Below are 21,844 nucleotides of genomic sequence, written 5' to 3'. Positions count from 1 at the left end.
ATGTTCAGGGCCGGGCCTGCTGACAACTGCATTGCTAGATTTCTGGAAATTAGTCTAAGTTTTAAGTAATTCTAATTTAATTCATGCTAATATTATTTGCAGACTTAGCATAATGTCCTTTAGATGAGGAGTCATCTAGTTTATGTTCACTTAGCATTCCATTCAAGTACACTAGTTGTTTGTTTACTTTAATAATTTAATCATAAACATAAATTACATCAAAACGAGAATGCTCTATTAATTTGCACAGACGTTAAAATTAAATTGCATAAGAAAGACGGAAAACACTTCAAAACAACAATGCTATACTAATTTTTCAATATTGTCATAATTGTTTTAAAACTTGAGAATGTTATAATACCACTTTCCTTAAATTAACGAATTATCAAAGAGATTTAAAACGAGAAACTTTTGATTGAGTTTGAAAGAGAAGAAAGGATGCGTACAGATGGAATGGGAGAAGGGAGGAAGAGGAAGGCGTTGATCAGTTTAATAAGGTGCTTTTTGTTATTGTAAAAGAAATTAATGAGAGTGAGTTATTAAATGAGTTTGAGAGTTATTTCTTAGCTTTATTTGGTTGGGAGGAATCGGAAGAAAAAGAAAAAGAAAAGAAAGGAAAGAAAAAATAACGTTTCTTATATTTGGTTCACAAAATTATATGGGAAGTGAAAGGAAATGAAGGGAATTGGAAAGAAAGCTCACTGTATAAAAGTTTCACTTTCATTTCCTCCCAAAATTGGAGGAATTTGGAAGGAAAGAAAAAAATTAAATCTGTCAAACAAAATATTAAAGCTTAAACTCACTTTTTTTCTTTCTTTCCCTTCTCTTACTTTACTAATGTTGTACCAAACATAGGATTCCTATCATTTTCTTTTATCGTACCAAACATGGGGAAATATATTTTATTTCCTTTCCTTTCTCTTCCCTTCCTTTCTCTTCTCTTCCCTTCCTTTACTAATATTGAACCAAATAGGGCCTTAGAGTATATTAAGGGGTAGTTAGTCATATTAATCAATTAATGATGGTTTAATCCTTATATAAGTTAGTAATGGCACTAAATATAATAAAAAATACCACAAGGTCACCATATAAAATCAAAATTTTTTGTTTCCACCCTATAGAAAAACCAATATCGCCACAAGGTCACCATGTAGAGTTTCCCAACTTTAAACTAAAAACTGGAAATAAGGCATGCCGAATAGGCTCTTAGTTAATTCTCTATTGCCTCGAACCTTTCTTTATTTCCTACATCTCCTAAGTCATAAGCAAACACTTCTAATGTAAAAATTACATATATGTGTTATAACTTTTACTGACTATCATTCAATCTTTGAGAAAAAGTGGAGAGCATTCAACAGGAAAAAGAAATATCAGTCCAAGAAGCAGATCTAATTCGTCGGTGTCAGTGTTGTAACTTTGCTAACATTATTGAATCAAACAGACTAATTGACCTCTTGTTTTTGCATATGCATAAGAAAAAGTTGAATATGCTTTGACTTGCGCTTTTTCTAACCAAAAAATCTCAGTCAAAGTGGGGCTTATAGTGGGTATGTACACCCGAAAAAATGGGCAAATTTTTGTTTCAAGAGTCTGCATATTCATAAGCAAAAGTTGAATATACTTTAACTTGCGCTTTTTCTAACCAAAAAACCTCATTCAAAGTGGGGGCTTATAGTGGGTATGTACACCCGAAAAAATGGGCAAATTTTTGCAAATTTTTCATGCATACAGTTACAAATTTCAAAGCACACACAACGCGTACGAACTTCAAACCCTGCAAAGACACATACAAAATTCAAACCATACAAAATCCAAATTTTCGACCATACAAAATCCAAAAGTTTCAAACTTTACAAAATTCAAATACAAAACCATACAAAATTCAAGTTCCAAATACAAGCTACAAAATCCATACAAAAAAAAACCATACAAAACTTCAATCAAGGCAAGCTGGAACTCGCTACCATGCAGGATCAGTCCGAATCATCATCAGCCGTAATATCAACCACAGGTTCCTTGTTCCTGTTTCGGCTCCTATAACGCTCCAGATCCTGGTCCAGCTCCGTCTCAGGGGTAGCAGGCTCCTGCTCCGAAATACGAAGGGTACCGGGAGGACGATAAGTTCCCTGCTGAGGGGAAGGATACTGATAAGGCTGCGGGAAAGCCATGAACTGGCGCTGCATCTCAAAAGATTGGGCCTGACGCATCCGCTCCATCTTATGTCAATAAGCCCAAGAATCTGCATTCCAAGGCTGGGAGCTACTCACTCCGAAATAAGTACCAGGGGGAGACATAAAAGGCATCGAACTGCCCGGACCTCCAACAGAATGCCTGGTAGGCTCAACGAATGTAAAGGGAACAACCCCCCTATCAACATCATAATGCCTCTAATAAGTACTAGTACCAGAACCGAGGCCCAGACTTAAGCTCGGTCCGTCTTGCCCTCTCCAAATCCCCACCGGGGGCTCCCTCTCCACAGAATCTCTGCGACCTCGACGACGCTCCTATACAAAATTCAAGAATCAAGAATCAGACATCCATATTCAAGTTTCAGGAATACAAATTTCCCAGTCAATGAATGCACCTCTCTGTCCCGGCCAGTAAGCTTCTGGGTCAGCTTGACACAATGCCTCTTCAGGGAATCAATAACAAGCATCCAGCGACGCACTCTCGCCCGAGGCGCCTGCATACAAGATTCAAAATCAATTTCTAGATACAAGGTTACAATCAGTTTCAAGAAAATACAATAGGTACTTACAACCGCATAATGCTCCGGTACAGCATCGTACGACCTCCGATGTGGAGGAGAAGCCACATGAACGGTAACCTCCACCTGCTCTCTGTACGAGTCAACATAGCGGATAACCCTGTCAGCATAGGGAATATCCTCGGGGTCGATCTCCTCCTCCTACAAACATTCATAAAATGATCAGAGAATACAAGAATACAAGAACACAAGAATACAAGAATACAAGAATACAAGAGTACAAGTTCAAAAGCTCACCGGCAGTACGAAGCGTACAGGTGGAGCAAGCCTCTTCAGAAGGCCATCATGACTGCCTCTCCTATCTACAAAATTCTCCCAAGGGAGACAAATGGACTCACAAAACCAGCGCGTGGCCGCTGGGACAGATGAAACTCTGGCAGAAATACAAGATCCGAAGGCCGCCAACCATTGCTGTCAAAGGTAGGGACTTTCCGCGATACCATGCCTGGCTCCAGCACATTCGTTACCGCCGCTTCGTCATCCGAAGCATCCTCCATAGCAGCTCGAACTGCCAAACATTCGGCAAGCTTCCTCCGAGTATGACGAGGCATGCTAAAGCATTCGAAATACAAAAAAAATCAACATTCAAGATTGGGGGCTATATTATACTAGCCCATACAAAAATCAAGGTTCAAAAAATCCCTAGTGGCAATACAGGTTCAGCCAGGGATGTAACACCCTAATAATTCCTTGCTTTTTATAAAACATTTTCCAACTTAAAACACAAGAATTACCTATATTACCGCCATCGTGATAACGGCTAAGGCTATTTACCAGAATTACGCAGCGGAATTAACTAACTTTCAAACATATAAAATAAATAGTTAATGGTCATTAAAACAAGTTGGAACCGTTGAGGCCCAAACTAAAACAAACCATTTGAAATCCATTAACTGAAATAGTAATATTAGTCATGACTATAAATAAAAATAGAGTTTATAAATTACGGAAGCATAAAACTCTCGACTCGAATCCCATGATAACTTCTCCCGCAAGTTATCTCTACAAACCTGTTTTATTGAAAACTACTCCCCAACAACGCAAATGCAATTGATGGATCATCATAGGGTCATTAAGGCAAAGGCCATGACCAGAAGACATGAAGCACGAAGTCAGCAAAAGCTGAGTACGAACAAGCTAGAATAACATTCTATCCTAACATGCTTCACTCGACAATTAAATAATCAACATGCAAAAGCCATAAAATAAACAAGTAAACATGGAGACAAGACTCGACACGAGACACGACTCTTGACTCACAGTTTAATAAAAAGTAGCTTCGAACGGGTAAAGTAAAGTATCCTCAAAAGGAAAGAAAAGGGTGATGGGAGCCAACCATACACCAAAATAAGTCGGGCTACTACCGACAGTCGGGCCATACCGACAGGAATTCCAATGCGCTACGACATAAAAGAGAATGAAACAACGTCTTGTATCATTCTAGGAGTACAAGTTTTCCGGCAAGACTCCCCCCATTGTTCATACTCAAGGTATATACATTCCAAGAGTTTTGAAGCTCTTTGGGTTACACTTTACATTAATTAGTATATTATGTTCAAGACGACTCAAGACACAACATACAAACAATTGAACAATTAAACACTTCAACAATGACTCTTTAATATTTTACTTCTTTAGGACTTGTGATCAAACAAGACTCAAGTGAAATTACTCCCATTGTTCCTTCTCAAAAACACTGTTTGAGATAACCCGACATTGCCTATTAACAAGCGGGGTGTGCCCTTAGCACGAATTGTCCTTAATTCAATTCACATAGACTCTCTTAACATATTCTACCCCTTTGGTAGAATATATATTGCTCACTGGCAATATTCGACTGGCTCAATAATTATGCTAGACATCCTGTACTATAGCATAATAATAATAACAACTTGCATGCGCACTACTCATACATACAAACCAACTTGAACAACATGCTTGACATAATTCAACGATTATAAAAGTCCATAACATGATAGTTCAATAGAATCTATAAAGCATAATTCAATTCATAACATGCTCGTTCACATAGATTCAACAATAATAATAACATGCTTGTTCTCAACATTAAACATGAATTCATAATAACATATTCATTCCCAATCATCAAACATGGATTTCCAACATATAAGTTCACATGATTCTCATTCAATACACTTCATAAAGTCCTCAAGGGATGGGTGGTCACCCTAGTCTTGTACGTACCTGGAATACCTAAGTACGGGGGCCACTGTGCGAATCACGACTCACTAGAAATCAACTCCTATAAACAAAACAAGAGAACTAAATTATTATCCATGTTTACTAAATTTCCAGCAACTATTTAAGAAATTAAAACCCTTAGTTTAGTTAAAAATCATTCATTAATTGGTAATTTAATAGTCTCAAATAGTCAACTCAAGTCCTAGCATAAAAATATTGACTTTTTTCGCTTTAAAACCCTTAAAAACCAACCTTTTAAAGCTTATAAATATTCTGAAAATTTAGATTGGTTCCCATAATTTAAATTGTCATTAAATTATGTAAATCAATCGCTCAATCAATTTGAAACCAAAACCCTAACAATGGTTTAATCCGAAAACGTGTTTGGACTTCAAAAATCAATACTTTATGAACCTAAAAAATCTGAAAATTACAAAACCAATCATCAAAACCAATTTCTTTAATTAAAACATACTACTAACCCAATACGGTGTTCATAACCGTTTTAATTAATCTAAACAATCCAATAATTAAACTTTATCACAATAATTAAATCAATTTAAAACTGAAAATTAATATTTTTGACAACATAATTTTTATTGAACCATTGATCGACACACACACACACAACGATTAATTAATCGTGTGTGTGTGCCGATTAACACACACGACCACAATCAACAACAACAACGCAGCAGCACACGCAACGCACCAGCAAGGCTCGCGCGCGCGAGGGGGAGGGCAGGCGAGCAACGCACAACACACAACAGGGGCACAGCCTCGCACACACGGGGCACATCAGCGCACACACGGGGCACAGCGCACGAGCGGGGCAAGCAGCAGCGCGCGCACACACAACACTCAATGCGTAGGACGAGCGAGGGCGACGAGCTAGGCTGGCGCACGGGTGTCTTGCGCCGCAAGCAAGGACGAACGAAGAGAGGAGAGGGGTGTGGGGTGTGCCGCAAGGGGAGGAAAAGAGGAGAGAGAGAGATTTCTGAATTTTTGATTTTGGGGGTTTGATATGGGGTCTATTTATAGGTTTTCTCTCCCTTGTGGGCTAGGTTAGGGTAATTTTGAGTTGGGCTCATTACCGGGCTCAATTAAGTTTACTCCTTGCAGGCTTTGTTGGGTTTAATTAAAACAAAACGACCGGGCTTTAAGTTTATTAAATTCATTTTTGAAATACGACCCAACAATTCCCAATTAAATAAATTCCTTGAATTTATTTAATAAAATCCGATTTTCGAAATAATAAATATTTAAATTAATTAAAGTAAAAGCGCATTTAATTCTCATTAAATGAAATTAATTTATAAAAATACACGAAATGTTTTATAAATATAATAAAATATATTTATAATTTTTAGAAAAATACGAGGTATTACAGTCTACCCTCCTTAAAAGAAGTTTCGTCCCGAAACTTGGGCACGGAAATCACAATTTTAAAACTAACTTGAGACTATTTTGAGACTTTAGTGCGTTTTCTTTGCAAAAAGTTTTAGTTGCTGTACTCTTTAAATAATTCACATGACAATAAACAGTGAAACTTCACTGGAAAAAACGATTCAAGCATATCCTAATGGATAAATTGGGTAAATAAGGTAAAAAGCGCGAAATTCTACCGCACTCTACCCCTCTTAAAGAAAACGAGTTACAGCCCCGTAACTCAACTAACCTTGGGAAAAAGATCGGGATATTTCTTTCTCATTTTCTCCTCTGCTTCCCAGGTAGCTTCCTCATACTCTTGGTTAGACCATAACACTTTTACGATCTTAACATCCTTAGTTCGAGTGCTACGCACTTTGCTATCAAGTATCTTGACAGGTCTTTCCTCAAAGGTCAAACTTTGGTCTAACTCTATGGTCTCCGGTTGTAGTACATGAGACTTATCCGGGACATACTTCCTCAACTGGGATATATGAAACACATTATGCACTCTATGCAAGTCCATGGGCAAGGCTAGTCTATACGCTACCTTCCCTATCTGTTCTAAGATCTCATATGGGCCTATATACTTTGGTCTAAGCTTTCCCTTCTTCCCAAATCTCATTACACCTTTCATTGGTGAAACCTTTAGCAAAACTTTGTCACCTATTTGGAACTCTTCATCCCTACGCTTTAAATCTGCGTAGCTCTTTTGGCGATCTTGCGCGACTTGGATTTTGGATTGAATAGTCCTAACCTGATTCATAGTGTCCTCTATCAATTGGGGACCTAGTACAACGGTTTCACTAATGTCACTCCAACATAGCGGACTTCTGCATTTTCGTCCATACAGGGCTTCGAATGGTGCCATTCTAATACTGGCATGATAGCTATTGTTGTATGAAAACTCAATTAGATCTAGGCTATCTTCCCATCCACCTTGGAAATCAATCAAACAAGCTCTTAGCATATCTTCTAAGGTTTGAATAGTTCTTTCGGTTTGTCCATCTGTGGCTGGGTGGAACGCTGTACTCATTTTTAATGTGGTACCAAAGTCCTTCTGCACACTTTTCCAGAAATTCGAAAGGAACCTAGAATCTCTATCTGATACGATATCCTTAGGAACTCCATGTAATCTCACTACATGTTTGATGTAAGCTTTGGCAAGTTGTTCCATTTTCCAGGTTTCTTTCATTGGTATGAACACTGCTGACTTAGTCAACCTATCGACCACTACCCAAATGGTGTCATTTCCACTTTTCGACTTGGGTAAGCAAGTGACGAAGTCCATTGAGATACAGTCCCACTTCCAACTCGGAATTTCTAAGGGTTGGACCTTTCCCTGAGGTCTCCTATGCTCAATCTTAACCTTCTGACAAGTCAAACACCTTGCCAAGAATTCAGCCACTTCATTTTTCATCCTTGGCCACCAATAGACCTTCTTCAGATCCTTATACAGCTTGTCACCTCCCGGGTAAATAGAATATGGTGTATTGTGACCTTCTCTCATCAACTTCTCTTTTAGTTCACCACACTTTTGAGGTACGCACCATCATCCTTTATACCTCAAACTTCCATCATCGTGGATCTTAAAATCAATCTCCTTTCCTTGCGAAATCTTTTCCTTGATCCGCTGTAACTTAACATAACCAGCCTAATTCTCCCTGATTTCATCAAATACTGACGACTGGATGGTTAAGGCATTCATCATATTCTCAAGGCATTCTCCACTCACTATTTCTAGATTCAGTCGCCGCATGTCCTTACACAGTTCGTTAGCAACTACTAACGCATTCACACCATGACTTGATTTCCTACTCAAGGCATCTGCGACTACATTGGCTTTTCCCTCATGGTATCGAATATCTAGATCATAGTTCTTGATTAACTCCAACCACCTTCGTTGGCGCATATTTAGGTCCTTCTGCGTGAAAATGTACTTCAAACTCCTATGATCCGTAAATATCCTACATTTCACACCATACAGATAGTGTCTCCATATCTTCAACGCAAACACTATGGCGGCTAACTCCAAATCATGGGTAGGATAATTAGATTCATATGGCTTCAACTGCCTCGATGCATACGCAATCACCTTCCCGTTCTGCATCAACACACACCCTAAACCATTCTTAGAGGCATCACTATATACGTCATAAGTACCGCTCTCATCTGGAAAAGTTAACACTGGCGCGGTTGTCAATCGCGTCTTTAAGGCTTGGAACGCTTCCTCACACTGGTCATTCCATTCGAACTCCGCTTCTTTCTTCATCAAGGTTGTCATTGGTTTGGCGATTCTAGAAAAGTCTTGCACAAAGCATCTATAATAACCCGATAAACCAAGAAAACTTCGAATATCGGTGACACTCTTAGGTGTAGGCCACTCACTAACAGCTTTTATCTTTGCAGGATCCACTGCAACTCCTTCTTTGGATACAAAATGTCCTAAGAACGCAACTCTTTCCAGCCAGAATTCACACATCGAGAATTTGGCATACAACTGATTGTCTCTTAGGGTAATCAACACTGACCTTAAGTGTTCCGCATGATCCTCCTCATTCTTGGAGTAGACCAGAATATCATCTATGAAAACCACTACAAACTTGTCCAAGAATGCATGGAATACTCGGTTTATTAAGTCCATAAAGATTGCAGGTGCATTGGTTAACCCCAAATGGGATAACTGTGGACTCATAATGACCGTATCTAGTCCTAAATTCAGTCTTTGGTATATCGTGCTTTGCGATCCTCAACTGATGATAACTTGACCTCAAGTCAATCTTCGAAAACATTCTTGCTCCTTTCAACTGGTCAAATAGATCATCTATCCTAGGCAAAGGATACTTATTCTTGATTGTGACCTTATTGAGCTACCTGTAATTTATACAGAGTCTCGTACTACCGTCCTTCTTCTTCACAAACAAGACTGGCGCTCCCCAAGGCGATGCACTTGGTCTAATATAACCTTTTTCTAGCAATTCCTCAAGCTGACCTTTTAACTCACTCATTTCTGCTGGAGCCATCCGGTATAGGGCTTTCGAGATGGGTGCAGTTCCGGGTGCTAAATCTATGGTAAAATCGATTGGTCGATTGGGCGGCATTCCCGGGATCTATTCCGGAAACACGTCCAGGTATTCACTCACCACTGCAATATCCTCTGGTTGCTCTTTCATTACATGGTCTAGGTCTCTTACATTGCATAAGAAAACAGGGTTCCCTTTGTGTATTAACTTCACGAGTTCCATTGCCGTGACGATTCCTACACTCCTAGGCTTCCCAAAACGGCAATACGATACAACCTTTCCTAGACTAGACTTCAAGTGAATCTTCTGCTTCTCACAGTCAATCTTAGCTTTGAACATGGCCAACCAGTCCATTCCCAAAATCACATCTAAAACTCCTAACTCAAACTCAATTAGGCTAGACAAGAATATGGTCTTGGCTATGGTTAAAGGTATATTTCTATGGATCTTAGTGCATTTCACGATCTCACCTGTTGGTATCACTATGGGTACTTCTATCTCTTCGGGTTCTTTCAATCCTGACTTCTCTAAGATATCCTTTGATATAAATGAATAAGTCGCACCAGAATCAAATAGTACTTTAACTAAAACGGAGTTAATAGAAAAAGTACCAGCTATAACGTCAGATGAGTTTTCGGCTTCCTGCTTAGTGATCACATTCAGCTTCCCTTGGGCAACTCCCTTGTTATAGCCACCTCCATTGGCATTTCCATTGGCATTTCGGTTCCCATTTTGCTGATAGTTCCCTCCGGGATTTCCATTACCCTGGCCACCATTGCCATTGTTTCCACTCTGGTTACCTCTTTGGTTTCCACCATTATTCCCTCCATTCCGGTTTTGGTTATTCCGGTTGTAGTTCTGGCGGTTGCCTTGGTTGACTTGGTTGGGTTTCCCATTCTTGGCCCAACACTCAAATTCCCTATGGCCTAGCTTCTCACAAAACCTACAGACAACTTGGTTTCCATTACAGTCTCTACCTGGGTGATTAGTATGGCAACGTCTACACTCATAGACTCTCGTTCCATTCCCTGCAGACTGATTCTTATCTCCATTGTTACTGTGGAAATTGTTTCTGTTTCCACCCTGGTTTCCCTTGAACTGAAAATGGTTGTTTCCTTTGTTTTTCTTAAAATTCCCCTGATTCTGCTGGCCACCACCTTGGTTATGGTTACCAACATCCTTTCTCTTTTCACCAATCCCATTCTTTCTTTGCTGCAGACCATACCAATGGGCAGCCTTTCCATATAGGGTGTCAAGAGATGTAAAGGTCTCTCCAACAAGCATTAGCTGTAAGTCCATAGTCAATCCACTCTCAAACCTTTGGGCTCTAAGCTCCTCCGTTGCGACCACTTCCGGTGCAAACCTAGACAACTCGATGAGCTTCGAATAATACTCTGTAACAGACATACCATCCATTTTCAACTCGATGAACTCTTGTGCTTTCTGCTTCTTCAGGTATGGTGGGTAAAAATTGTTCCTTAAGGCTACCTTGAATGATTCCCATCCAAATCCAGGTGTAGCTCTCAAAGCATTCTCACATCTTTGCCACCATAAATCGGCTTCTCCCCTAAGGTAATAAACAGCACTATTAACCCTAAGGTTCTCCGGGCAATTGACAGCTACGATAAGCTTATCGAACTCCCTTAGCCAATTCTCAAGTACAGTTGGGTCTATCTCCCCTTGGCACAAAGGAGGCTTACTTTGGGCCACCTTCATAAACATCTCACCAGCTGGATCAACTCCCTGGTTATTCCTATTCTGTGCTAAGTTCTGCACTACTTCAGCTAGTTGCCTGACCACGTCGGCAATTCCTTGGGTAGTCATTTCCCTTCTCCTGAATAAAACAAAAGACTAACTTTAACAACTAAGGTTGGACACTGCCTTACTATCACATTGCACTCGCTAGTCATTCAATCGGTGCATAAACACAAAAAAATTCGGACCCTAAGCAGGATAGGCGCCTGTTTATGGGCCGCTTTTCCCCTTAGTCCGCATCACAAAGTTCAAGTGGTGAAAGATTGGACCACCTTGCAAGTACAATTTCATTGAAGAAATGCATAAAATTCCTTTCGCGATAATCGCTCAAAGATAGCATAAACTTAGAATTAAGGATATAAGAAGGAATTCTAGATTTTATTACTTCAATGGAAAAATAATACATCCTTTGTATCGTACTTTATTCGGAAAACCACAAAACTGAACTACTAAAACCATAAATAGTAGTGTACTACTTTATTGCTTCACTAAATCTTAGTACTAGCTATTACCAAAGCTTAAAGTGCCACTCTACTATCCAACCACCTCTACAAACTGGTGAAGAGTGCTTATGGTCTTCAAAGTCATCAAAGTCTTCCTCCAGATCAGACTCATACTCCATATCCTCATTGTTTTGCTGTAGCACACTGTTCACTTCATCATTGTTGATTTCAGGCTCAATTTCTGTGTCACTGGAGATCTCAATAGTGGGTTCAGGAATGATAGGAATAGGGTTCTCAATCTCAACAACATCATCATCACTATCCTCATCCATCTGAGTCTCTGTATCATGGTATACTCCCACATTGTGAATACTTGACACTATCTTGCCATCCACAAAACATTCCTCCGCTAACTCTATAACTGTAGTCATAATCTCCAAATCGTACCTCCATCTACCATCTGGAGTACCATACTTGTAGTAGTTAGGAATACCATTTTCCATATGCATATCCCAAAATCGGTTCTTAAGCTCTATGTATGGGTTCCTGGAAGGTAAGCAATGAATAACCATCTCTGCCATAACATCTTTCTTTCTTAGTTCAGGTAGGTTCTTCACTGTAGCAAAGTAATTGCAGGCAAACTCAATCTTCTTGACATAAATGTGTGGGGTCTCACAGTCTAGCTTCTCTAGGTTTCCTAGATTTGCATACTTTGAAATCAACATCTTAACCCTGAAAGGTAACAACTACAAAGTCTTACTAAAGTGTTCCAAAAATAAAGTAAGTTCGTTGAGCCATACAATTTCAATGCACAAGTACATGCTTAATCATGAATCGTGATGCAATTAATCACATATAGCAAAACAAAACATGATCAAACTTTAATTAAAAGATTACAAGAATCAAGGCATAATCACATAAACACTTGATTAGAAATGCACGCTTAAACAACACATACTTAGACTAATTATACCCTTCTTATTCTACCCATTCCTCACTTAGAAAAGAGATAAAATTTTCGAAATTGATTTAAATAAATAACTTCAAATATACACGAAATTATTAAAATTAAAATCGAAAATTTAAAATAATTAATCGAATAATTTAATTAGTTAGATTATTTTCAAAAATAATTAAAAGAAATAAATAAATAAATAAATGAATAATTAATTCGGAATTTTTGAAGATATATATAATTTTTTTTTTGAAATTCGGAAAATCCGAAAATAAATAAAAGATTTTTTTTTTTGAAAAAATCCGAAAATATTTCGGAAATTCGAAAAAATAATTCGAATTTAATAAACTCGAATAATTAAAATAAAATAAATGATTTTCAAATACTTGAAATAATTGGTATCTGGCTTTTCAAAATTTTGAGTACTTAAAAACAACATTTTGACTTTAGGAAAATAATTTTCGAAAATCCTAAAGTTCCGCAATCGTAGTTTAATGATTTACCACTTTGCACTATTAATTAATGCAAAGCAGCTCTCAAACTAGAGCTCTGCAAATACCACTTTGTAGTATAGATTACTACAAAGCAGCCTTAGTCTCCGATTACCACTTTGTAGTATTACTTACTACAAAGAAGGAATGAAACTAAGCTCTAGTATACCACTTTGTAACACCCTAATAATTCCTTGCTTTTTATAAAATATTTTCCAACTTAAAACACAAGAATTACCTATATTACCACCATCGTGATAATGGCTAAGGCTATTTACCAGAATTACGCAGCGAAATTAACTAACTTTCAAACATATTAAATAAATAGTTAATGGTCATTAAAACTAGTTGGAACCGTTGAGGTCCAAACTAAAACAAACCATTTGAAATCCATTAACTGAAATAATAATATTAGTCATGACTATAAATAAAAATAGAGTTTATAAATTACGGAAGCATAAAACTCTCGACTCGAATCCCATGATAACTTCTCCCGCAAGTTATCTCTACAAACCTGCTTTATTGAAAACTACTCCCCAACAACGCAAATGCAATTGATGGATCATCATAGGGTCATTAAGGCAAAGGCCATGACCAGAAGACATGAAGCACGAAGTCAGCAAAAGCTGAGTACGAACAAGCTAGAATAACATTCTATCCTAACATGCTTCACTCGACAATTAAATAATCAACATGTAAAAGCCATAAAATAAACAAGTAAACATGGAGACAAGACTCGACACGAGACACGACTCTTGACTCACAGTTTAATAAAAAGTAGCTTCGAACGGGTAAAGTAAAGTATCCTCAAAAGGAAAGAAAAGGGTGATGGGAGCCAACCATACACCAAAATAAGTCGGGCTACTACCGACAGTCGGGCCATACCGACAGGAATTCCAATGCACTACGGCATAAAAGAGAATGAAACAACGTCTTGTATCATTCTAGGAGTACAAGTTTTCCGGCAAGACTCCCCCATTGTTCATACTCAAGGTATATACGTTCCAAGAGTTTTGAAGCTCTTTGGGTTACACTTTACATTAATTAGTATATTATGTTCAAGGCGACTCAAGACACAACATAAAAACAATTGAACAATTAAACACTTCAACAATGACTCTTTAATATTTTACTTCTTTAGGACTTGTGATCAAACAAGACTCAAGTGAAATTACTCCCATTGTTCCTTCTCAAAAACACTGTTTGAGATAACCCGACATTGCCTATTAACAAGCGGGGTGTGCCCTTAGCACGAATTGTCCTTAATTCAATTCACATAGACTCTCTTAACATATTCTACTCCTTTGGTAGAATATATATTGCTCACTGGCAATATTCGACTGGCTCAATAATTATGCTAGACATCCTGTACTATAGCATAATAATAATAACAACTTGCATGCGCACTACTCATACATACAAACCAACTTGAACAACATGCTTGACATAATTCAACGATTATAAAAGTCCATAACATGATAGTTCAATAGAATCTATAAAGCATAATTCAATTCATAACATGCTCGTTCACATAGATTCAACAATAATAATAACATGCTTGTTCTCAACATTAAACATGAATTCATAATAACATATTCATTCCCAATCATCAAACATGGATTTCCAACATATAAGTTCACATGATTCGCATTCAATACACTTCATAAAGTCCTCAAGGGATGGGTGGTAACCCTAGTCTTGTACGTACCTGGAATAACTAAGTACGGGGGCCATGTGCGAATCACGACTCACTAGAAATCAACTCCTATAAACAAAACAAGAGAACTAAATTATTATCCATGTTTACTAAATTTCCAGCAACTATTTAAGAAATTAAAACCCTTAGTTTAGTTAAAAATCATTCATTAATTGGTAATTTAATAGTCTCAAATAGTCAACTCAAGTCCTAGCATAAAAACATTGACTTTTTTTGCTATAAAACCCTTAAAAACCAACCTTTTAAAGCTTATAAACATTCTGAAAATTTAGATTGGTTCCCATAATTTAAATTGTCATTAAATTATGTAAATCAATCGCTCAATCAATTTGAAACCAAAACCCTAACAATGGTTTAATCCGAAAACGTGTTTTGACTTCAAAAATCAATACTTTATGAACCTAAAAAAATCTGAAAATTACAAAACCAATCATCAAAACCAATTTCTTTAATTAAAACATACTACTAACCCAATACAGTGTTCATAACCGTTTTAATTAATCTAAACAATCCAATAATTAAACTTAATCACAATAAATAAATCAATTTAAAACTGAAAATTAATATTTTTGAAAACATAATTTTTATTAAACCATTGATCGACACACACACACACACACACACACAACGATTAATTAATCGTGTGTGTGTGCCGATCAACACACACGACCACAATCAACAACAACAACGCAGCAGCACACGCAACGCACCAGCAAGGCGCACGCGCGCGCGAGGGACAGGGCAGGCGAGCAAGGCACAACGCACAACAGGGGCACAGCCGCGCACACACGGGGCACAGCGCACGAGCGGGGCAAGCACCAGCGCGCGCACACACAGCACTGTTGTTGTGCTGCGACGCAACGCGAAGGGCGAGCGAGGGCGACGAGCTAGGCTGGCGCACGGCTGTCTTGCGCCGCAAGCAAGGCCGAATGAAGAGAGGAGAGGGGTGTGGGGTGTGCCGCAAGGAGAGGAAAAGAGGAGAGAGAGAATTTCTGAATTTTTGATTTTGGGGGTTTGATATGGGGTCTATTTATAGGTTTTCTCTCCCTTGTGGGCTAGGTTAGGGTAATTTTGAGTTGGGCTCATTACCGGGCTCAATTAAGTTTACTCCTTGCAGGCTTTGTTGGGTTTAATTAAAACAAAACGACCGGGCTTTAAGTTTATTAAAATCGTTTTTGAAATACGACCCAACAATTCCCGATTAAATAAATTCCTTGAATTTATTTAATAAAATCCGGTTTTCGAAATAATTAATATTTAAATTAATTAAAGTAAAAGCGCATTTCATTCTCATTAAATGAAATTTATTTATAAAAATACACGAAATGTTTTATAAATATAATAAAATATATTTATAATTATTAGAAAAATACGAGGTATTACAAGGGACCTCTGAAGGAAATAATGCCCTTGGTCCAAGTATGAATTTAATGATAAGTCTAATAAATGCGGTTCAGTATTAATTAACAAGTTAATAATTCAGTGAGATCAAGTGAGCTGAATGCCTAGCTAGAGGCCGCTTCAGTTCAAGTGGAATTAATGATATTAATCCACAACTTACTCTTGACTGAACCCGTAGGGTCACACAAATAGTACGTAAACGGATCAAGTATTTAATGGCATTAAATACTCCATTTATGGATATTCGGAATCGACGGATCTTGGTTTCAGTGGGAGCTGAGATCGTCAAAGGCAAGTAAATGAATACTCCGGAAACGATGATATTGCCGGAAACGGAAATATGGATCGTATTGGAAATATAAATATTATCCAAGTCGTAGATGTTGCCGGAAACGGAAACATGGTACGTATCGGAAAATATTATCGGAAATGGAAATATTGCCGGAATCGGAAATATTGCCGGAAACGGAAATATTGTCGGAATCGGAAATATTATCGAAATCGGAAAATAATTCCAGAAACGGAAATATTAAATATTTTTTCGAAACGGAAATTAATTCCGGAATCGGAAATATTAAATATTGTTCGTATCGGAAATGAATTCCGGAATCGAGAATTTAATCGGAAGCGTATCTTACGGATTAGCATCGGACGAGGCCTGCCAGACGAAGGCCCAGCACGAAGCCGGGCCATCGCCCAGCAAGCCAAGCGCAATAACCCAGCACGAAGCCGGGCCATCGCCCAGCAAAGCCACACGCATCACACACAGCTAAGCCTCGCCAGGCCCAGCGCAAGGCCAGGCCCAGCAAGGCCTTGGCGCGCGCGGAGCAATCAAGTGGGCTGTGACATTGGGCTGCGAGCGAGTGCAGACTCGCGTGGGCCATAAGGCTTGCGCGGGTGGTGCTCGTGCTCGTGCTCGTGTACGGTTGTGTGCAATACAAATTCTAAGGCTATTAGAATTTGTTTTACGATTAAATCCTAATCCTAGTAGATAGATTTATTTAATAAGAGTCCTAACAGGATTCTAATTAAACTAAATTGGTATTCTAATAGGATTATAATTCCTTTCCTTAAACTCTATAAATAAGGCCTAGGGTCACATATTTAGAGAGACGATTTGAAGTATTCAAGGTAAGATTTTGGAGCAAAAATCAGCCAAACACTTGTAGCCTATTAGCCGAAATTCTTAGTACCTTAAGGGCGATTCTAGTTGGTCAAGCTTAAGGCGGATCCAGACGTGCTGTGGACTATCTACGGAGGGACGACACTTGGAGTCCTAAAGACTTGTTCTTGTTCGGTTCGGGCGCAGCTAGGGAGGGCACGCTACAAAGTGTATGCATCTGAATTATGCTAAATGATTATGTGTAAATAATATGTTTCCTGGCATTAAGGTTTTTCCGCATGATTTATGTTTTGTCATATGTATCATAACCTAACAGTGGTATCAGAGCCTCTTATTATTTTCATAATCTAAATTGCATGAACATGGTTAAATTTTACAAATTTGCAAGGAATTAAAAGGGGTGATTAGTTTTCGTAATTAATTGCAAATTGCGTTTATTTAATTATATGTACGCAGTTTTTCTGCAGAATATTCGTTACTCAACCAAATCGAGTGATTTTTGTGTCAATTTCGCATGTAAAAGGCATTCTAAAATTTTGACAAAAACACTATTTTTCGGCCGAACCCATAATTCCCAAATTCGAAGCCTAACTATGACTTTTCGGAGGTTTTAGTTTTCCGAACGCAAAAGTTTGTAAATTTAAGATGTTAAATTGAATATTTGCGATTTTTGTTGATAAATCTTGAATTTTTGATTGACCTACTGTATATTTTAACAATTTGAATGCCTAGACTTGTTAATTATACAACCTAATTTGTAATTATGATTAATTTGTTGAAATTCGAATAATTTAGAATTGATTTGTTTTTCATAATTAATTAATAATTTAATTAGGTATCCATGATTAAAATCCACCATAAAAATTGTTAATTTGTGTTAAATTTTAAATTTTTATGACCTAAATTTGAATCCATCTTAATCGGAAATTAATTAATTAATACATTTTCGATTTTTCGCCCTAAAATTATGAAATTAATATGATTTGTTAATTTGTCGCTAAATTTTAAATTAAAAATTTTATATTTTTATGAAAACGCTCATAAATGTTGCACGCACAAAGCAAAGGAAGCTACGTGTTACCCTTAAGGGGTGTTGTATAGTGCGGGCACGCGACGACGAGCAAGGGAGCTCGTCGCCCGTGCGGTACGAATGCAACGAGCAGCATTGCATGGCGCGCGCGCAAAGCAAAGGTGATGGCCGTGTGTGCTATGCGATGGGCGTGGGCGAGGGGCAGGGAAAGCGAGCAGTCGCGTGTGGGAAGCAAGCGAGCTGCGCCACAGCGCGCACTGCCTCACGCCAGCGAGCGAAGGCTTGCGCCAGCGAGCGCTAGCTCACGTGCAGCGAGCTCTGGCTCGCGTGCAGCGAGCGATGCCTCGCGAGGGAAAGCAGCAGCAGGCGTGACACAGCACAGAGGCTGCGCGCAGCGTGGCCAGCGATGGCTGCGTGTGCGTGTGGCCTGTGGCTGCGTATTGCGTGGAGCTATGTGTGCCTTGTGCAGCGACCAGTCGTGCACACGATGGGACTTGGGCACAAGCTCAAGTGCTCGTCGTGTTACGATTGAATCGTTTTGAATTTTAATTTGAGAATTTCAGTTCGGAAATTTTTTTAATTAATTTTAAAATTAATAATTTAAATTGTTTTCTCGGATTTTAATTTTGAGTATTATAAATATTATAAATTTTAATTTATACTAATTATTTTACTAAAATTAAACCTTGAATTAATTTAAATTCGTTTAAATCAACTGAAACTAAATTAAACTAAATGAATTAGATTATAATTTTATATGAGCATTAAATTTTAATTAAACTTGTATGTTTCCGGTTAGACTAGAAATACATTTTTATGTTTAAAATTAGTAAAGCATATAAAGTTATTGGTTTCAGTGGGAGCCTTTAGTCATAAACTCTTGATTAGGTCTACAAATCCTTTAAGGTTAAACAACTTGATTAGAATTAATAAGGACTGAATAATTGGTAGATTATTGGTGCCCTTGATTAATTGCTGCAAATATTTATGTGATGCATACAATGTGTTTTACTAACCAGCTATGTGGGCCATTCATGATAATGAATGGGTGAATGGTATATATTGCATATGTACTGTTTTGCAGGTCTGCGCACCATTAATTTGAATGTAATTGGTCTAATGCACCAAAGTTTGTTTTTTCAATTTAGATATGGTCTGCGTACCATCAAATAGTTGTAATTAGTTTAATTATAGCTTATCCTGTTTGAAGAAAATGGCGCCTCCCATGGTGAAATTCAAGACGGAGTTTCCAAATCCATTTTCAAGACGGACTTTGAAGTTGAAGCTTCAAGATGAAGTCGGGCCATACTAGATCACATTTATCTTATGCATGCTTTAAGTTATTTATTGCTTTTAAATATGTCTTAAATATGCATGAGATTGTGGCTTGATTATGTTGCATGATTAAGGATTTTAGTTCACTTAAAATCTAACCAACATAGTAAGAGCCTTAAGTTCCAAACTTAAAAATTGAGTTAAAAGGTGCCATGCCAAAATAACACTTACTTGGATAACCTTTACATCAATCTAGTAATAGTTTTACGCTCAGCGAGGTGTTACTTATTGATCCTAAAGGGGTAAAGTACACAAATAATTGTGAGTACATGTTAGTTTTGGTGAAACTCAACGATATAAGGAGTCCTTTTATGTCGTGGAAAAATCGATAAGTTTACCTAATAAGTTCCTAGACGTACCTATCAACCAAGAGTAGTGCTTACCTAAAAGATTTTAGAATTGAGTCTAAATACATAATGTGCTTAATTCTTCAATGGTTTTAGGGTCTTGGAATCATTTTATTCACACCTGCCGGAACAATAAATTCGAATAAAATGCTAATAACTTGTTTGAATTGCATGATTGCTTTAATTTTCAAGTTATTATTCATGATAAATGTTTAGACTTTGCATGCTTCAATGTATGTTTTAATTATTGTTTATAATTAAATATCTTGCACTGCAGTAAATCCTTTTAGAAAGGTAACAGTAAATTTCCTCGATTGGTAATGAATCCAAGAACGATTCACGGAAATGAGAGAAAATGAGCAATTTAAAATGTACGTTTCTTTTAGCGACTTTTATGGTTGTTTTCGAGTATCAAAGTCGAATGGCGAACCGATTGGTGCTTGTGAATTCAAAATACAATATAGTTTTGAGATCATAAAGCGTTGAGTTTAAACGCTCAGCTTTACCAATGGTTAACAACCTAATATCTTTGTCCATTTAATTCTCGAATGAGTCTAGTCCCTAGACATTCGAATAGATCGATGCTTAGAGAACTTTAGAAGCTTCTGGTAAGATCATCTAGTTGAAACTTAATATTCAACATAAAATGGTAAGAACCTTGTTGGAGTGACATTGGACATGTCTAACAAAGTATAAAAGTCAACACTAGCTAGAGAAGTCAATTCTTAAGACTATAAGAAATAGGAATACAAGGAACAAATGAAAGGAATTTACGATTCCGTTTCTACCTATAAGTTTATGTTTAAAGAAAAAGTAACCTAGCAATCAAACTTCCTTGGTATCATATACCGCTTGAGGTTCTTACTTTTGTAATAACTCAAATAATGGAAGCTGGGATACACTGATGACCTACAAGTGGGAAATGAAGCATGGCAATGCTACATTAGTTGTAGGGTCATCTAGTTTGTTTTAAGTCCTTTCAAAGGCTGGAACTTAATGGCTATTTTGTTCCACAATCAGCATACCTAAATTTCTGTTTTTAAACACAGAAAGACTCACATTCAGAAGAACAAAAACAATGTTTGTTTGTTTATTTGAATGAAATGGTCATTTACGGGTTGAGTCAATATGCTTGATTAAAACAAACAAGTCTTTAACAATAAAAACTTTACTAGGTTCAAATCAAACCCTTGATTTGAGTTCCACTAATCTTTGGCATTGTTGCTTACACCATATCAACAAGTTAACATTCATAAGCTCTATTTTGAGGGACTTTTGAAAGTTGATTGATTTCTATATCAATTCAAGACAAGATAGTCTTACTTGTTGAAAGTAACAAAATATATGAACTATTGTTAGAACGCTTAGACGATAGAGTTCAAAGCTAAAGAAAGGATTTATAACTTTATTATTTCACACAGATTTGAGTGAATATAGGTTTATTTACTCAATGTGATATAAGTTTGACTCTGTTTGGCTAGTTCAAAGATTCAGAAGTATAAATCCCACTTGGCAAGAAATCATAAAGATCTAGGTTAGATCATGTTGATGATTACTTAAGTCAAGAATGATCATCAATGATTGTGTGTAGTAAAATTCACAATCTAGCTCCATAAGATATGGCATATCTAACACTACAACAAAAACATTAATTAACAGCGTCTAATTACTAGCGCTTATCAAAAAACGCTATTAATTATTTCAAATAACAGCACTTTATTTTACACTGCTATGAAAAGAAACAACATTAATTTACTTCTTAATATACTACAACACTTTTTTTTTAACCGCTGTAATTCATTACTAAGTAAGTTATCCCAAAAAAAA

At 37.4% G+C, this 21,844-nt stretch overlaps 1 long non-coding RNA gene across 1 annotated transcript; it reads right to left on the bottom strand.

Moving 5' to 3' along the window:
* Nucleotides 1-1,795: 1,795 nt before the first annotated feature.
* Nucleotides 1,796-5,997, bottom strand: LOC130463867 (uncharacterized). Its single transcript, XR_008924063.1, has 6 exons — nt 5,682-5,997; nt 4,973-5,030; nt 3,005-3,319; nt 2,759-2,908; nt 2,585-2,683; nt 1,796-2,504 (listed from the first exon to the last, which is right to left on the bottom strand). It is a non-coding gene; the product is annotated as an uncharacterized lncRNA (long non-coding RNA).
* Between the last annotated feature and the right edge of the window lie 15,847 nt (nt 5,998-21,844).

This window comes from Spinacia oleracea, chromosome 6 (assembly GCF_020520425.1).
Source record: "Spinacia oleracea cultivar Varoflay chromosome 6, BTI_SOV_V1, whole genome shotgun sequence".
NCBI lineage: Eukaryota > Viridiplantae > Streptophyta > Magnoliopsida > Caryophyllales > Amaranthaceae > Spinacia > Spinacia oleracea.
This window is presented reverse-complemented; position numbering and strand designations above follow the sequence as displayed.